Genomic DNA, 19,887 nt, shown 5'->3' on the forward strand with positions numbered 1-19,887 from the left:
CAAAACAGTAAAAATAACTTTAGGTTGTAGGCCTTGGAAGGGTTAGATATCTTAAGAGTTTCCAGAGGGGAAAAAATGTCTCACGTCTTCACATAAATCTTTTCATGTTTTTTCAAAGTTTCCTTCCTTAGCAGCAGAACAAAATCTCTCTCTAATCACCTTCGATTTAGAACTTCTCCTTCTACCGTCACATATGTGTCTGATTTTGCATACAACTTTTGAGTAAAGATGAACATTAATAGAGTTGTTGATACAGCGTATACGACCCCATTCGTTTTGGCCAGGCCGCTTCGCAACCCCGCAGTGGACCCAAAGCCAGGAAACAGGCCCAATAGACTGCACGGCCTTATTAGGGCATAGTGCTTATCACAGGAAACTTATGAGGGACGTGTCCCTAGTGTTACCACACAAAAAAACATTTCTGCAGTTTCCGTATTGTACTGTTCTTCCTAACAAGAGGAAGACAGTGGGGCACTAAAAAACCAATCAACGTGTGCCACATTCACTTCCAAAAACTATATACTTAGTCACCCCTGTATAGCAATTAGAGGTGTCCTGAAAACGAACCTACGTCACGGCCAGTCCAGGTCTGATCAACTTGGGCTTGACCCTCCCGCTCCCGAATCCAGCCTGAGCGTGTGTCGTATAGCCGGCTCGAATTCATTATGTATATGCTCTCCCATCTGGCTGTTATCTGCATGGTTGTAAATAATTAGTTAACTATCATTGCTTTGTTTGCGGTTACTTTGCTTGTTACCCCATACTGCGGTTAGACTGAAAAAGGCCTCAATTGTTAATGTGTTTCCTTTCCCTTATCTTGTAAGTGTTTTAAAGTTAGTTACATAATAATTGCAAGTGTTACAAATTTAGTTACATAGTAATTATAGTTGCCTAAAATCTGTTACATAGTATAGTAGCAAGTTTATAAGAATTCATAAAATTAACATTTTATTATAATTATCATCACTAGAGCTACTAACACCAACTCCTCATGTTCTATATGCTTTCAGTGCTCTAATTTAGCTTTTAAGAGGATTAGTCTCCTTTTATATATAAACAATAGCATGGTCAGCACAAAGGTGGAGAATGCATTTGATATTATGGTCCAATATTCACCCTTCATTGTTGCACATTTTTGAGTCACCACTCATATCTGATTAAGTGTCCATTAATCATTATTAGAGATTTGTCCATGCAAATGAGACAGCATTTAATTCATTTAACATATAATAGTGTGCTAGCTGGCTAAAACTGGTTCATAGACCTGCTAAATAGTATTTGAGTATAAAAATATTTGTATATGGGCAATAAAATTTCCCAGAGTGCTCAGTTTACCTATTAACTTTCTTGCTACTCTATATCCTTGCAATATTAATGGTTGGTCTGAAACACCATTTTCTTTTCTAAAATATTTTTGCTATCAATTATTCTATCATTACTCATTGGATTTTCTGATATTATAAATTAGACATGTGTTTGTGTGTATAAGCATGAAAGGAAAATACATTTTGAGTTTGTTTTAAATGTGATAATTCATATATATTCCAGTAAGAAAATTATCCTGTATAAATAATTTTTCTATTTTTGGGCTACAAGCAATAAAGCTCTACTGCAGCAATGGGTTTAAATAAAGGTGAACATTGTTTAAAGAATAGGCCAACTGTTCTTGAGAAGCTTTATTCTCACCGGAAGTTTATTTTTTGAAAAGTGACCTCAGTCTGATTTGAGAGCCCATTTATCTAGCTCAGTGTTTCCCAAACTTGGGACACTGCTTGTGCAGGGAAAGCCCCTGACGGGCTGGGCCGGGCCGGTTTATTTACTTGCCCCGTCCGCAGGTCCGGCTGATCGCAGCTCCCACTGGCTGCGGTTCACTGCTCCGGGCCAATGGGAGCTGCGAGAAGCGGCGCGGGGCAAGGGATGTGCTGGCCACCGCTTCCAGCAGCTCACATTGGCCTGGAGCAGCAAACTGCAGCCAGTGGGAGCTGCGATTGGCCGAACCTGTGGATGGAGCAGGTAAACAAACCACCCGGCCCGCCAGGGGCTTTCTCTATACAAGCGGCATCCCAAGTTTGAGAAACACTGATCTAGCTGATATACAAACACATAAAAAACCTTCCCTGAATAGCTTACAATGTAAGGCTGTGAACCTTAGTATCATGATTCACTATGTAGTGAAGTCCCAATTCAATAAAACACTGAAGAACATGCTTAAATCCATCTCTATTCAGAAAAGTGCTCAGCTGTAATGTGTGAATGGTTATGGTTATGTGAATGCCTGTGAACTGCATAGCTACTTAAGTGTGTATTTCATGGTTTAAAGAACTATAATCTCTCCAGCATTTGGGTGTGAATGATAGCTACGTAAACAGCAGTAGAGAAAGTAACTTGGAAGTAATCCTGTTTGCCATGTGATCATGGTAAAAGAATTACAGAAAGTCATTTTCTCCAGACATGGAAAAAAGAACTTTATGACTTTATTTCCCTTTCTGCCTCACTGTGGAGTACCTACCTCAAATCCCCAGGACTTTTTTTGTTGGGCTTACTACTACAGATTAAAAGAGTACACATATCCTGATATATCCCACTCTAGGAGTTTGAGGTGAAAGTGGTGTTCTCGTCCATCCTCCCTGTTGAAGGAAAAGGCCCAGGAAGGGATCATCGAATTGTGGAGGTAAATGTGTGGTTATGCAGGTGGTGCCAGAGGGATGGCTTGGATTCTTTGACCATGGGATGTTGTTCCAGGAAGAAAGACTGCTAGGAAGAGATGGGATCTACCTAATGAAGAGAGGGAAGAGCATCTTCACAGGAAGGCTTGCTAACCTAATGAGGAGGGCTTTAAACGAGGTTTGCCGGGGTATGGTAACCTAAGCACAGAGGTAAGTGGGGAAGTGGGATACCGGAAGGAAACACAATTAGGATGGTGCAACTGGGGAGGCCTCCTGATTCATACTGAGAAAGTAGGGTAATAGCCTAGTTATCTTAGGTGCCCATACACAAACACAAGAAGTCTGGGAAACAAGAAGGAAGAATTGGAAGTCTAGGCACAGTCAAGGAGCTATGATGTGATTGAAATAACAGAATCTTGGTGGGGTAACTCACATGACTGGAGCACTGTCATGGATGGCTATAAACTGTTCAGGAAGGACAGGCGGGGAAGAAAAGTGGAGGACTTGCACTGTATATAAGAGAGCAGCATGATAACTCAGAGCTCCAGTATGAAACTGGAGAAAACCCTGTTGAGAGTCTTTGGGTTAAGTTTAGAGGAGAGAGCAGCAAGGGTGATGTCGTGGTGGGCGTCTGCTATAGACAACCAGAGAAGGAGGGGGAGGTAGATGAGGCTAACAGAAGTTTCCAGATCACAGGCCTTGGTTCTCATGGGGGACTTCAATCACACTGACATCTCCTGGGAGAGCAATACAGCAGTGCACAGACAATCCAGGAAGTTTTTGGAGAGTGTTGGGGACAACTTCCTGCTGCAAGTGCTGGAGAAACCAACTAGGGGCCATGCTCCTCTTGACCTGCTGCTCACAAACAGGGAAGAACTGGTAGGGGAAGTAGAAGTGGGTGGCAACCTGGGCAGCAGTGACCATGAGATGGTCGAGTTCAGGATCCTGACAAAAGGAAGAAAGGAGAGCAGCAGAATATGGACCCTGGACATCAGAAAAGCAGACTTTGACTCCCTCACGGAGCTGATGGGCAGGATCCCTTGGGAGGCTAATATAAGGGGGAAAGGAGTCCAGAAGATCTGGCTGCATTTTAAAGAAGCCTTATCGAGAGCATAGAAACAAAGCGTACTGATGTGCAGAAAGAGTAGGAAATATGACAGGAGACTAGCTTGGCTTAACAGAGAAATCTCAGTTAGCTTAAACAGAAAAGGGAAGCTTATAAGAAGTGGGAACTTGGACAGATGACTAGGGAGGAATATCAAAATATTGCTCGAGCATGCATGGGTGTAATCAGGAAGGCCAAAGCACAATTGGAGTTGCGGCTAGCAAGGCATGTGAAGAGTAACAAGAAGGATTTATTCAGGTTTGTTAGCAACAAGAAGTGTGGGCCCCTTACTAAATGGGGGAGGCAACCTAGTGACAGATGATGTGGAAAAAGTTTAAGTACTCAATGCTTTTTTTGCCTCTGTCTTCACAGACAAGGTCAGCTCCCAGACTGCTGCACCGGGCAGCACAGTGTGGGGAGGAGATGAGCAGCCCTCAGTAGTGAAAGAACAGCTTAAGGACTATTTAGAGAAGCTGAAAATGTACAAGTCCAAGGTCCGGATCTAATGCATCCGAGGGTGTTGAGGGAGTTGGCTGATGTGATTGCAGAGTCATTGGCCATTATCTTTGAAAACACGTGGTGATCGGGGGAGATCCCAGACTATTGGAAAAAGGCAAATATAGTGCCCATCTTTAAAAAAATAGAAGAAGGAGAATCCGGGGAACTACAGAGCAGTCAGCCTCTCCTCAGTCCCTGGAAAATTCATAGAGCAGGTTCTCAAGGAATCCATTTTGAAACACTTGGAGGAGAGGAAGGTGATCAGGAACAGTCAACATGGATTCACCAAGGGTAAATCATGCCTGACCAACCTGATTGCCTTCTATGATGAGATAACTGGCTCTGTGGATATCGGGAAAGCAGTGGACGTGATATAGCTTGACTTTAGCAAAGCTTTTGATACGGTCTCTCACAGTATTCTTGTCAGCAAATTTAAAAAGTATGGCTGAATGGACTATAAGGTGGATAGAAAGCTGGCTAGATCATTGGGATCATCCGCTCGTGATCAACTGCTCGATGTCTAGTTGGCAGTTGATATCATTTGGAGTGCCCCAGAGATCTCTGTCCTGGGGCCAGTTTTGTTCACAATCTTCATTAATGATCTGGATGATCGGATGGATTGCACCCTCAGCAAGTTTGCAGATGACTCTAAGCAGGAGGGGGGAGGGAAGTCGATACGCTGCAGGGTCGGGATAGGGTCCAGAGTGACCTAGAGAAATTGGAGGATTGGGACAAAAGAAAGCTGATGAGGTTCAACAAGGACAAGTGCACAGTCCTGCACTTTGAATGGAAGAATCCCATACACTGCTATTGGCTGGGGAATTTAGAGCCAGCAACTACAGCTGTTGTCATTACAACTGGGAGCATTTTTTGAAGAATGCCTAAAAGAGAAAAGATGTCTTCTAATTTTCTGTGAACTTTTCTCTTAAGAATAACTGGGAAGTAGGATTTACACAAGAGAAAAGGGAAAACTGCTATCAGATATGGCATTTTCTTCATATAGGCAAAACCTCTTCTTTCCCAAGATCTATTGGATAATGCTCTGCATATGAGATTCTTTGAGATGTGTCTTTGTGGTTATTCTGCAAGGTTTACAGACTACCCCTTGGAGTTAATCTCCTGTTCTATACTTGGTCACCTCACTGACATCTGGATTTGCTCGTGAAATTTGCAACCCCCTAGATTATCTCATGTGTCCTTTACAGTGTGTCATCCTTCAACCACTGTAGGACTATAATATAATTGATGCAGGTGAACAATCTTTCTGTTTAGGAGAATTCCCCTCTCATTTCACTGAAGTCATGGTCTCATGTAGGAATTCTGACAAGGTATGAGACACCAGTAGTGTCTTTCCTGGCGCATATTCTGCAGTGCAATAAAGCAACTTCTGGCATCTAAGGGATACCTAGATCTTTGTTTACTAACAGTACACATGACTGATGTTTGTTTGTTTTTTAATAAGCTTAAAAGTATCAAGATCCTGTAAATATCTTGTGAACTTCTTGCACATCCATTCACATTCCAAAAACCTAACTTCTTTGTTTGGGCATACCTGGTTTAAGTGTTTCAAATCCTTCTGGACCAATGCTAATGGCTTCTAACAATTTCCAGATAACTCTAGCCACAAATCACTGTTTTAAGCATCCCATAAATAGTATGACGTTTTGATGATAAATTCAAGTCATGAATTTGCTCCTAATATTTGTCACAAGTAGTGGTGTTTCTAATATGGCATTAGGTTTTTCTGACTCCAACTCTTTTCCTCCTTGTCAGCTACATGTCCTAATAATTGAAGTAAGGGATGTTGTAACATACATTTTTCTAAACTACAAGGGGGAAAAAAAGCAAATTTTTTCATGTTCTGATTTCATTAAAAAATGGAAAATTTCAAAAAATCATTTCTTCCAAATATATTTTTTCTTCTTTTCTAAGGTCATTTTTTAACATCAACAACAAAAATAGCTCAAAAAATTTCAGTTCTCTTTAGTGTTGAAGCTAAGATTCTTAATAAGCAATGATAAAAGTTTAGACTTCATTCACTTACTGCTTGCCTGACAAACTTTTTTGAGTTGATTTGTTCTGTGGTTCTTGATACAGAAAAACACTAAACAAAATGATAAATATGTAGTTTTTTTTTCTTCTACAGTTTTCTAATATTTTTCATTTATGCTGCTTTATGATATGATGTATATAGGTACAATTGGAATCTTTGTAAACAGTTCAATTTTCCATATCTAACTTAGGTAAAACTAATTATTCTAGTGAGGCTGACCAGCCTATTCTGGGTGAGGCTTTCATTCTGTTCTAACTCCTTTATCCCAGGTAAAGTGATCAGAGCAGCATAAAGGGGCCATAAAAGCCCTGGTTCTAGGTTGGGGCAAATCCCATGCCACTGGCGGAGGACCCCCCCTCACACTTCCTAGCGTAGGACTATGACTGGGGGTGGTAGAGGTGTATCTGAACAATCTAGAATCAATAGGGAGTGAAGGCAGCATAAAGTCACATTAGCCCATATCTCCATTGATGGCAAGTTCTGCATTGTGCCTCTGAGAGGCACAGCACTGAATCTCACATCTTAAGTAGAGGGAAATCTTTTCATACCTCACTTAAGCGTAAATAAAATGTTTTTTAAAAAAGTCTTTAAAGGTTCTCACTGTAAGGAAATAATTTCATAAGAGATTAGGTTTAAATTAGAGCTGGTTGAAATTTTTCCAATTTTGAAATTTTGAATTTCATAATTAAAAAAAATCAAATTTAAAAAAGAGGGAAAATTAGGATTCCAACACTCCTTCCTTTTTAAAATCAGTTCTAGTTTAAATATAAAGGCCTGACTGTCTCCTCCATTACAACATTAAGAGGGGAGCCATAGTATGCATATGGAGGTGTAGGCACAGAGCACCTTCTTGCTTCCATGTCATAGAAATTAACCTGTGGAGACTTTCTGGGTTAGAAGGAATTAGGGTCAAGTTAATGACCACTCTTCACAGCATTGTCTCTCCATACAACTTCAAAATAATAAGATAACATTGATTCCATGCTGTGGGATGATGACAAACAGCTGTGCAGGTGTATATGCCTCAGTAATTTCTTGGATTGCCCTGAAAGCCTTTGATCATCTGTATGAGCAGAGGCCCACTCTGCAGGAGGAACTCATCCTAACTCAACAATTTAGAGCCTCATAGAGAATCCAGCAGTATTTGTCCCTTTCAATTAGTTTATTTAAAGAGGGGGACAGTACAAACCTAATGACCTACAAGAACTTTGGCCAAAATTGTCATACCTGAGGGTGATGATTGAAGTCAATGAGAATTTTTCTACTGTCTTCAGTGGGGCCAGGGTTGGTGTGTAATGTTAAGAATGTTAAGAATGTAAATCTATATTTAGACCCTGATCCTGCAAACATTCATGCATGTGCTTTTGACAATGGGACTATTCATGTGTAATGTTAAGCATGTAGGTAGGATAAATGTCTCTAGGACTGGGGCCTTAGGTACCTCAACAGAAATTGCCTGATTTTCAGATGTGTTGAATACACCAAGCTTTGGACATCCAAAGTTTAAAAAAATTAGCCATGGACACACAATATTTTCTATTCAGGCTATAAATGCAATCCAGTTTTTAGAATTTTGAACTACACCTCTACCTTGATATAACACTGTCCTTGGGAGCCAAAAAATCTTACCGTGTTATAGGTGAAACCGCGTTATATTGAACTTGCTTTGGTCCACCGAGTGCGCAGCCCCGCCCCCCTGAAGCACTGCTTTACCGCATTATATCCAAATTTGTGTTCTATCGGGTCACGATATAGAGAGGTAGCGGTGTATATGTAAAGTTTGTGTTAGAATATACATTCTAAATGGATGGTGCGTTGATCTCTCTGTATTATATGCTAAATTTAGCAGGCAATAAGACAATGGGCTAAAATCATCATCAGGCTCGTGTTTTTGTTGTAATTTTTAAAAATGAGGCAACTTTTTTGCAGTATATTGCTCTAATGTTTATAATTGGTTCAGCATTATTGTTCCTTGAAAAGCAGTTTTGAAAACAGCAGTGGCAGTCAAAAGTCTGGTTCTGAAAATGACCAGCACTGACTGGTAAATGATTGTGGATATGTCTACCTTGCAATGTAAGCCCAGAGTTATTTGAATTTGAGTCAATGGGCCATGGGTTAGAGGCCCCAAGGCTTGAACATCTACACTGATTGTCAACCGTAGCTTATGAATTTTCTAACCCAGGGACTAAATCTGGGGCTTCAGTGTCCATACTGCAGATGTAGACCCAACCAACCTAGCAGCATCCCAAAATTAGTCACCCTAGCTCTTTGTTTGTAGTGCAGTGTGGGAAAAATTGACTGTCCATGCTGTGCATTACAAGAGGTTTGAATAGCCCACCGACACATCCTGCCAAGCTATTTTTTTGATCTCCATGCTCCCAGCAACCAGAGCTAGCAACTTGGAGGAAGCACTATTTGTAGAACTCCTCTTGCTTGCATTTTCACTCCAGTTTCAGGAAATGGGCCGAGCTTCCGTGAGACATTGGTGAACACAATGAAGGTGTGTTTGCATCTCAGTAGTCATAATGAAATGGATGGGTTAAACATGACTTGCTGAGCTGCTGTACTAGAACAAGGGTGCATGTGTGTGTGCTTACATTTCCCTAGAGTCAATTGGTGAATCTTGGGGAAGAGAGGACAAATATAGTCATCCCATAGGATTATGGGATACTTTTGGCAAACTCACATAACCCAAGTCTGTTGAAGGCTGCGTCAACACGACAAAGCAATAGGGCTTGAACCTTACACACTCATTGGAACCCTGGGTTTGAGCCTGAGTCCAAGAGATTTCTGTGTAGGCAAAAGGGGGGTTTGGGCCCAAGCCTGAGTCTGAGCCTGGCCTTACATTGCAGTGTAGACATATTCTGAGTTATCTGAAGGAGATATAGGATATACAGTTACTTTCATAGTAAATGGTGGAGCACTGTAATTTCCAAATGAGAGGACATAAAGATTATATCTAGGAAGAGAACCATTAGCTGAAATACAGTATGTTGCCATTTGAACGCTGGACTTAAATTTATATATTTTGAATATTTTACATTCTTCCTGAAAGTAACTGCATCTTATATCATGCACAGAAAATGCAATTCATTTTACATGGAATAAATAAATTGCTGTTTATACGGTATGTTTCATCAAACTTCCAGAGAGGTGTTCAGAATAACAACTACCTTGCACTTGCAGAAACGCACTTTGTTACAGATGAACACACTGCTACTCACAGAGTAATGTGTGGCACATAATACCACTACCGAGCAGTTGATTTTTTTTTTTTAACAAAAGGGTGGATTTCTGTGCTTGAAACCTTCTAAACCCTTGGATGAATATTCAATTTAGCAACTAAGCATGGAGCTTCCTAATGTATCTGAAATGGATTTGTAGACTATATTAGGTCTGATTTCTCTCATGTCAGTATAAGGTCTTGATTCTACAAGTTGCTGAACACTCTGCCTCCAACAAAAGCACCTAAATACCTGCATTGATTTATGTTTTGAGTAGTGAATATGACAACAATGGTAAATGTTTATAGACATTTCTTTTAGCTGATAAAGTTCCAATAATATTCTCCAACCCCATTTAACATTATTGGTTGCTTTATCTAGAAATAACTATATGTATTTATATTTTACTTTTAAATTATATACTCTGCAAAGAGTTTTAGGGCCTGGCTCTTAGCAGATATAAAATGACGTAGATCCATAAAACTCACTGAGATAAATTGGTTTACCACAGCTATTCTATATAGACCCTTATTTTGTACTCATGATCATTGTATCTGAGAATCTCAGGTCTGGCCCCCATATTAAGGACTAGAGCTATGTGAAGTTTTGTTGTGTGTTTTGTTTGCTGGCCAAACTGAAAAAAATATTGAAAAATTATTTCATGTTGACCAAAATATTTTGAGTCACAAGAAATTAAACATTTCATTTTGGTTCTGGGTTTTGGGTTTGTTTGTTTTTTAGCCTTTTTAAGAATAAAATTTAGGCAATTTTTGAAACATTGTTTTGAAATTTTTCATTCTGAAAATGGCAAAATGAAACATTTTGACTTTTAAAAATACACTTTTTTTGGCCAAAGCTATGGGCCAAATTTTACATGAATTCATGAATAGTTTCAGTCAACCCCAAACTGCATATTTTGGTGAATATAATATTTGTCCCAAAAGATTGCCTGCCTCTACTAAGTATCCATTCTTGCTCATGTTGTGTAGTAGTCCAAAGAAACCCTTGGTTTCAAAGGGTTTAAATATTAGGGTAGGAGAATTGGACCATGAATTCTTTTTTAAAAATCCAAAAAAAGAATCAAATTTTGATTTTAATTAAACCACTGTGAATCTCCAGGTTTACAATGCTAGACCTTACTACAGAATTTGTCTTAGCCTCAGTCATATTGTACATAACTAGTTCAGGAAGATAGGTCTGCAGAAAGGCCTGATAGACTCAACTTTCAAGTCTGTCTTTTTTCCCCGTAAGAGTTGTATTTTTAAAATAATCATTTAGTGTTTATATTTACTCACAATATGAATCTACTTAATATCATGAGAAGAAATTAAATTTCGTTTAGAAATTTCTGGAATCAAAATCAATTGATCAGTTTGTGCATGTTTTCATTATGTATTGATTGAACTATTATAATTTGCCTATTCTGGATTAATTTTTCTATCACAAAATTAGAAATAGTAGTAAATTTTGCTGTTCATTTGTTGATATGATCAGAAGTGCCAGAACACATTTTCTGCCATTAATCAAACATTCTTGGGATGCTTTTATTTGTCATTACTTTAAATATCCTGTTTTTAATCTGTAAAATACTCAAAGTATTGATACAGAATATTTGCCAAGCAGAGATTCAAGCTTCCAATTGTATTTTTATTACATATCTGTGCTAAGATTTAACCCTTGTTATATTGAACAGTGGAATCATACATTATGTAATATTTCTGTCTAAGAGTAACTTCATTTGTAGTATTGGAAAATTATTTCCTATGAAAGAGCTCAGAAAATGGGAGAAGATCATGATTTTTTAAAACAAAAACAACAGAGAAAATAAACAAACAAACAATTAAGCCAGAATGTTTGATAAAGGAAAAGACTGTACTTTGTCCACTTGGACTGTGTCTCTTAATTTTCTATTTTTGCAGAATGTCTTCTTGTTTAGGGATTGGATATATGGTTGTCAAGGAATTATGAGGTTTATTTAATCTTTTCTAGTATTCTCTGTTGGAAATTAGTGATTGTATTGTTAATATAAAATCTGTGTCTTTCAACCCCCTGACTTTTTGAAAACATTATAGGTAGGATTTTCGAAAGCACATTGTGTTGACTTATCTCAGCCCCAATTATCATTGAATTCAATGGGATCTGAGTTAGGCCAATGGTGAATGCTTTTTAACATGCCACTCCAAGTTTCTAAAATAGAAATTGAAGCCATTGAGACTCTAATCCTGCAAGTGAGCCGCTGGACAGCTTGTAGAATCACAGAATAAATCTCTCCCTCCTTTTAGAAAAAGAGGGACTTTTACTAGAGTGGAGTATTTTGTTAACATTTTTAACTTTTACATTTAAACAGGTCAGCTTTCTGCAGGAAATTACTAAAAAGGTTAAAATGATGCAAAAATAATGTTTCACTCCTAATAGTAGAGCTGCAGGAAAGAATATCCTTCCCTTGGGTCCTGACTGCATACCTACACAAAGTCAGTGTTGACAAGGTTATTGCTATCCGATAAAAAAAAACAGCAGGAATTTAACTTTTTTTGCTATTTTGCAAAACATTTGTTGACATTTTCCAATTGTTCAGCCTCTACTGAGACCAGATATAGCACAGTCAGCAGAAGCGAAAGCTTCCACTTAACCTTATTTATTTATTTATTTATTTGCCTTACCGATACACCACAACCAATCACAGTACATATTATATGACATTTCTAAGAGTGAGGGGTAGTTGAGCCTTCATATCACTGAATCCTTGACCTCTCTGCTGAGACTGCCAATAAGGGTTGTAATTAAAGTGGTGGTTTCTATGCTAGAAACTAAGCTAAGACCAACACACAGCGTTTGTCTTAAAGGAAGATCAGCCTGAGGTGAAGTTCTGGGTGAATGGAATAAAGGAGGACAAATAGTGGGTGTTGTTAGGACTTTGAGTACCTCAGAGGACGCTCTGTGAAATGAAAAATAAAAACAAACAAAAAACACCTATGTATTTGTGAACATGCCAAGAAAGAAACCCTTATTACTGTTTGTATCTGATTTAAAAATAACTGATTTACATCATTATGAAAACAAAGAAGGACAAAATTAATGAAGATATCGATTTGTTATGGGTCAAATGAGAAAAGATAAACTGGAGCAGGAATGGGACTGGCAAACAATTGAGAAATATAGATTAACTAACTGCTAGTCCTGTTGGGATGCTTGTCCCTTGACATACAATTACATTATGCATTATTTCTAAAGAATCCTCTTGATTCCACTCTATATCTGTCTTCTCTTTTACATAAATGAGAAGAAAAACTTGTCTGAAAATAATAAATAGATCATAAGTTCACACAACAAGAGGAAAACTTGATTTTTTTTTAAAGGCTGGAACACAGACTGTAATCAGCATTTCTCAGAAGCAACAAGAGCCTTCCCTCTCTTCCTTTTAATTTGTAGAAGATCACACATGTGTTTACATGCAAATCTACTGCACACAAATGTAGCAAAAAGAGATTGGCTAACCTCTGTGTTACTGAATCTTGTAATGTGTTGATAAATGGATAAACTCAGCAGCATGTATTCATCCTTCTAGCTATGAGCAATAGTGCTATGCTGCTAATGGATTTTTTTTTCTTTCAGTTTGCTGGCAGTTCTGCAAAGTTAAAAAAGCATTTTTTTTTTTACTTTTTTTCCCCATTTTTTTTAAATACAATTGAAGGGAAGTCCGGTAAAAGTCATTTGACTCAAAAAAATTAAAAGTTTCCTTTTGAAAATGTTGAAATGAAATGAAATCCTGTTTTGTTTTTGTTTTGTTTTTTTACAAGCATTTCAGGAAAAACTAGCATGAATTTGCAAAATGTTTTGGTGTCACCCGGAAAACGTTTTCCTGAGAAACATCACCCAATTATAATGGACAAAAGGCAAAAATATTCAACATATAACAAAAACTTCCCCCTTTCCAAAAACATCAGCCTGCATTCATCTCCTGAAAATGGATTTGTGCAGTATTCTCTTATGGCTAGCCTATCCAGTTATTTCAAACGAAGAAGGGACGGAGGACAAGTAACAAATTGCCAGGCTTCTCATGGGAAACTCCCTAACAGCAGCCTCCTTTCTTTTAAACCAAAAGAACTCCACCTCATGCAACTACCCTGATCACAACTGTGGCAATATAGACAGGCAGGAGTTGGCCTCTCATGTATTCAGGACCTAAGTCATTTAAGGTATTGCAAACTTTGACAGATGCCTTCAACTAAAGGAGTAGATATAAATAACCTTTGTTATTTCTTCTGTGTAAAGTATTCAGTTACATGTACTGGGCAAGGTAAAATGGAGACATAGTGCTGGGTGTTATCCGCATAGTAGAAGCACCATAACAGGTATCTATCTCTTCATTAGCTTTCCTAATAGCCACTCTACACACTACAGAGAATGACAAGATGGAACTAAGTTGAATTAACACTTCCTGCGATTCTCAGTGTGGACCCAACCCAGTCCACATATAGACAAAACTCACATTTGATTGTATAAGACATCTTGTCTCAATAAAGACTGCAAGCTTGGGCCTTGAGTTTTCTTCCAGAATCACTAGAAAAAGAACTCTACATCACTATTGTCACTAATACAAGATCATGCTTCTAGGGAATCTGAGATACTGTCCAAAAGTAACATGCGATTTCCATGGGCCTAATCCTGCAGACCTTTCACAAGGCAAAACTGAATTCAATTGGAATTTTGCCTTGGTGAAGACTGAAGATACGCTCTATTTGCCTTGGTGAAGACTGAAGATTTGCTCTATTTATGAGTTTTAAAATGTAGGAAAAGCCTTTTTATCTTCATCTATAGCAAAATATATGGAAAATTACATCTGGCTTTTATGTATGTTTCTCTTAGTATGAACTGGGAAGCATACTTTGATTGATCTTTATATCCTATTTCTATTACATTTATGGAGAAATACAGATCTACAATGGCCAAAATAAAATATCTATATTCCTATGGCTATTATTAGCTAATGACCTTTGAGACTAGTAGATAAAGTTCAAAGAGATTAAGTTCAAATCCTGTTGTAAGGTTGTACTTTTATTAAAATTTCTATTAACTTTGCTTCCATCTTTGAGATTATAGATACATTAATTCTTACCTTTAAAAAGAAAAAGAGAAAGGCTACTTGATCCAAAATAGTTCAAATATAATATATATATTTTAAAGTTGACTTGGAAAAATAATGTTTTGGTCACGTAAACAGCCTTTTTTGCAAAAAGGTTACAGCTTTGGAACTCTTCTATTTTTGCTACTCAATATAGTAGAGGATACATAAATACACCAGGGACCAAAAACAAATGCAGGAAAAATAGTTTTAATTTCGATTGAACTCCACAAACAATTACTGATATATTTGCTACAGTTTTCTGTATGGTATACTAATAATCTTAGCTCTTTATATGGTCCTAGAGTTTAAGGCCAAACAAAGGGATCACCAGATCCTATAATCTGACTTCCTGCATATCACAGACAGAGCTGGCTCCAGCTTTTTTGCCGCCCCAAGCGGTGGGGAAAAAAAATAAAAAAGGAGAGAGAAAAGCCCAATTGAGCTGCCGCTGAAGTGCCGCTGAAGAGGAAGAGAGGGACTGAGGGACCCACCGCCGAATTACTGCCTCAGACCCGGACGTGTTGCCCCAATAGCGGACGGAGTGCCGCTCCTTTCTATTGGCAACCCCAGGCACCTGCTTTCTTTGCTGGTGCCTGGAGCCAGCCCTGATCACAGACCATCAACACACCCAGCACCCAAACACTTCTCTAACAGACTAAATGGTCAATTAAACAAGATATGGTTAGTGATAATTTGGCTTCCTTTTTACTATTCGCCAATCTTGAATATTAACCTTTAAAGAGAGGAAGTTGTACCTAATTTCTGTCTTATTTAATTTGATGATTTTGAATTACTAATATTTCCTCTAAATAGACTGTGTTTAACGCAATACTCTTAAAAGTGTTTAGAGATTTTTGCGTGCCTCCATGTTTGGGTTCCCAGTCTGAGACACCTTAGAGAGACCTGATTTTCAGACTAAGTATTTCCCAGTTGTAAGGTTTTAGGGCTGACTGCTGGGGATTGGATAGGAACCAAGATTTTCTTTGTAGTTGCCTGCTTTTGACTATGTGTAGTAAAGCTGTCACCCTTGACTTTACATTTATTATATATTTTGGACCCAACCAGTGCAAAGTGTAAATCTCTGTGATTGTGTTTGTGTTACTCCAGTCCTTCTACCCCTCATGTTCTGAAACAAATCAATATTTTATGATCCTCCCAGGCAGTGCTGCAGGACATTCCTCACTGGGTGTCCTAACTAGTGTCAGCAGAAATGCTCATTAAGCACATCCCTATCTCAGCAAGTAGGCCAGGTCAGCATATCTGCCAGCCAGTGTCCCTGTTGGACTCTGCTAATTTAAGCACACAAAGGTTCTTCCAGTTCCAGGGACCAACATGCAAAGAGCTAGCTAGTGGGAGTTTACATGCCTGCTTTCTTCAAGATACTGCCCATTTCCTTCCTTTTGTGCCCTGTGTGGAGAAAATATGACTTGATGTGGCAACTTGCAAAGTTAGTCCACCACTCAGAATAGGAGTGCAGCTCTGAGTGCCACCGTGTTGAAGATGTGCTCCTTTCATCCAGAACTTTTTTCACTTTCCCTCATCTTCTCTTCTCCTCCATATAGAGGGATCTAGAATTATTATTTTTATCTATTTATATGTGGTGCTACACAGTCAGTATCAGCACATTGGGCTAGGCACCATATAAACAGATATGGTAGGAAATACGGTCCCTGCCCCAAAAGTCTAAACTGAAAAGTTACAGTAGTGGAGGAAAGCGATGCAATAAACAATCAGCCATTCCTGGCTTCCAGCAGCTCCCATTGGCCGGGAATGGTGAACCATGGCCACTAGGAGCTGCGAGAGGCTGTATCTGCAGACGCTCAGAAAAACAAAGTGTCTCACAGCCTGCCAGGGGCTTACCCTTAACAAGCTGCAAACCAAGTTTGGGAACCCCTGATCTATCCCAATATCCTGTCTTCCAACAGTGGCCAATGCCAGGTGCTTCAGATGGAATACATAGAACAGGGCAACTTAGGCACCAAGAGAGTTTAGGCACTTGCAGATTAGGCCAAAGCAGAACATGATGAGTTACAAAGGGATCTAAAAAAAAGCTGGATGACGGGGCAAGAAAAAGACACATTAAATCCAATGTTGATAAATGCAAAGTAATCCACACTGAAAACTATAATCCCAACTATACATATACAATGATGGGGTCTAAATTAGCTACTACTACTCCAGAAAGAGACCTTGGGGTCATTGTGGCTAATTCTCTGAAAACATCCACTTAGTCTGCAGCGGCAATCAAAAAAGCTAGCTGAATGTCAGGAACCATTCAGAAGGAGATAGATAATAAGACAGTAAAAATTATAATGTCACTATATAAAGCCATGGTACACCCACACCTGGAAAACTGTGTGCAGTTCTGGTCACCACATCTCAAAGAAATATTAGAAGGTAAAGGTAAAGAGAAGAGCAACAAAAATGATTAGGGGTATGGAACAGCTTCCTTATTAGGAGAGATTAAAAAGGGTGGGACTGTTGAGAAAAGAGATGTCTGAGGGGGAATATGACAATGGTCTATAAAATCATGAATTGTGTGTAAAAATGAATAAGGAAGTGTTATTTACCCCTTCACATAACACAAGAACCAGGGGTCACCCAATAAAATGAATAGGGCAGCAGGTCAAACAAAAGGAAGTATTTCTTCACACAATGCACTGTTAAGCTGTGGAACACATTGCCAAGAGATGTTGTGAAGGCCAGAATTATAACTGGGTTCAGAACAGAATTAGATAAATTCATGGAGGATACATGCATCAATGTATTAGCCAAGATGGTCAGGAATGCAACTCAATGCTCTGGGTGTCTCTAAGTTTCTGACTGCCATATGCTGGGACTGGACAACAGGGGACAGATCACATGATACTTGCCCATTCAGCTAGCTTTTTTGATTGCCGCTGCAGACTAAGTGGATCTTTTCAGAGAATTAGCCACAATGACCCCAAGGTCTCTTTCTGGAGTAGTAGTAGCTAATTTAGACCCCATCGTTGTATATGTATAGTTGGGATTATAGTTTTCAGTGTGGATTACTTTGCATTTATCAACATTGGATTTAATGTGTCTTTTTCTTGCCCCGTCATCCAGCTTTTTTTTAGATCCCTTTGTAACTCATCATGTTCTGCTTTGGCCTTAACTATCTTGAGTAATTGTGTACCATCTGCAAAATTTGCCACTTTACCCCTTTTTCAAGATAAATTATGAATATGTTGAACAGATCTGGTCCCAGTAAAGATCCCTGGGGTCCCTATTATTTACTTATCTCCATTCTGAAAACTGACCATTTATTCCTACCTTTGATTTCTGTCTCCATCCAGTATCAGAGAACCTTTTCTCTTATCCCATGAGTGCTTACTTGGCTTAAGAAACTTTGATGAAGGACATTGTCAAAAGCTTTCTGAAAGTCCACATACACTATATCCATTGGATCACCCTTGTCCGTGAGCTTGTTGACACCCTCAATGACTTCTAATAGATCGGTGAGACATGATTTTCCTTTACAAAACAACATCTATATGGTCTGATAATTCTGTCCTTTACTATAGTTTCAACAAGTTTGCCTGGGACTAAAGTTATTCTGTTACCTGGGGTTCTTTCAACCCAAAGCTCTTGGTAACTTTTACTCTGTGCGAGGAGGTGTCAGGAAATAAATCAGGGAAGACATGGCCATCCGACCGATAGATGGCTGGCACAAACAGGACAACACAAGAGTGATTTTACTTAAAGCTAAACTTTACTTAGACTCAAGCACTTACACACGTCTGCAACAAGATTAGTAAAACACCCCCAACCCTTGATAATTACCAAAGCTGAGTGTGGCTCTCGAGTGGCACAGGGGCAGCCCGTCTGCCGGTGGGGAACACAAGATGCATCCATAGGGTGTATGTCCCGAAGAGTCCCCCAAAGGAGTTCCACTTATCTCAAGCTTTTTCCCCTTATTTATACATTAGTAATAGAATGACATGTCCCTTAAAGAAACCTTGTTAAATAAGCAGTTTCAAGCAAGGGGTTCCTTCTGATTATTGATTAACCAGGTGTGGGTCTTTCCAGAGTCTGCAGCCTTGAGACCCCAATAGACATTCCTGAGGGTACATCCTGCTCTTCTAAAATGTATCAGTAACTTCAACACAATTCTTATCAGGAAGGACATGGGGTCAAGCTGCCCTTTCTGTGGCACCCTAAACCCCCTCCCCTCCTGCCTTGGTCAAGCTGAGATTGCTCAATGGCCAATTTACAGCTTGCTGACTAGGCTGCCTTTAACAATAAGCCATAGTGGTTTCAAACATTTTACTGGTTTGCCAAAGTCTCCCCGTACAGTTTGCCAATACTGAAAGAAGGACTAGAAACACTTGATATGGTTTTAATGAGGCCACAACTTTATTAGTAGATGTCTGGGACTACCCTGCAGATAAAGTGCATATACCCCCATTTTCATTCCATAACTACCCAGGAGGGTGTCCACCAGCCCTTTCTCTTTTTCCATCTTGGTCTCCTACCCAACACATTGCTTGTTCCTTACCATCACCCCCTGAAATAAGAGGAGTGAGAACAGCTGCTGGAAACTGACTGAGTACTGATCACAGATGTGGCCAGCTCAGTCAGGGCCCAGCTGGCCCTAATAAGAGGGGTGGAGGCCAGGAGCTACACTCTTTTTCTCCAGCCTTGGAGGGAGAAGAACCTGGCTGCCCGGGAGTTCAGGGTACCAGGAGCAGAGCAGGGCTGGAGAAAGGCAAGAGGAGCTGGGGAACTTCGGCTTGGTAAACCCCCCGGCTGCTGGCCTTGTTAAAGGCCAAAGCAGGTACTGGGGTTGCAGAGGTGCAGCCCGGGGTTAGGCAGAGGCAGTTGCTCCAACCCCCCTTGCCAATGATGAGTGGCCATTACAGACTGTAGTCTGACCCAGAGAAAGGGGGATAGATGATGACTGGCGGTAGCCACTGAGGCAAGGTGGGTATAGAGGGTTGGGGGTTCCCTGGGGAGCGGAGTTCCAGAGTGTGGGAATACTGATGGGGCAGAACCCTGAGGTAAAGGGGCACCGGGGTCTGGGAGGGACACAGGCCCTGAGGCAGGCGAACCACCGGACAACAGGAGGCACTCTGAGGGCTGGAAAAGAGCTAATTACCAGATGACCAGCAGGAGGCGCCGTGCCGATGAGTCAGCGCCTTGCTACACCCCGACACACACTAGTTGGAGGGTTAAGGTGGAGCTATAAGAAAGGG

Source organism: Chrysemys picta, chromosome 1 (assembly GCF_011386835.1).
Source record: "Chrysemys picta bellii isolate R12L10 chromosome 1, ASM1138683v2, whole genome shotgun sequence".
Lineage (NCBI taxonomy): Eukaryota > Metazoa > Chordata > Testudines > Emydidae > Chrysemys > Chrysemys picta.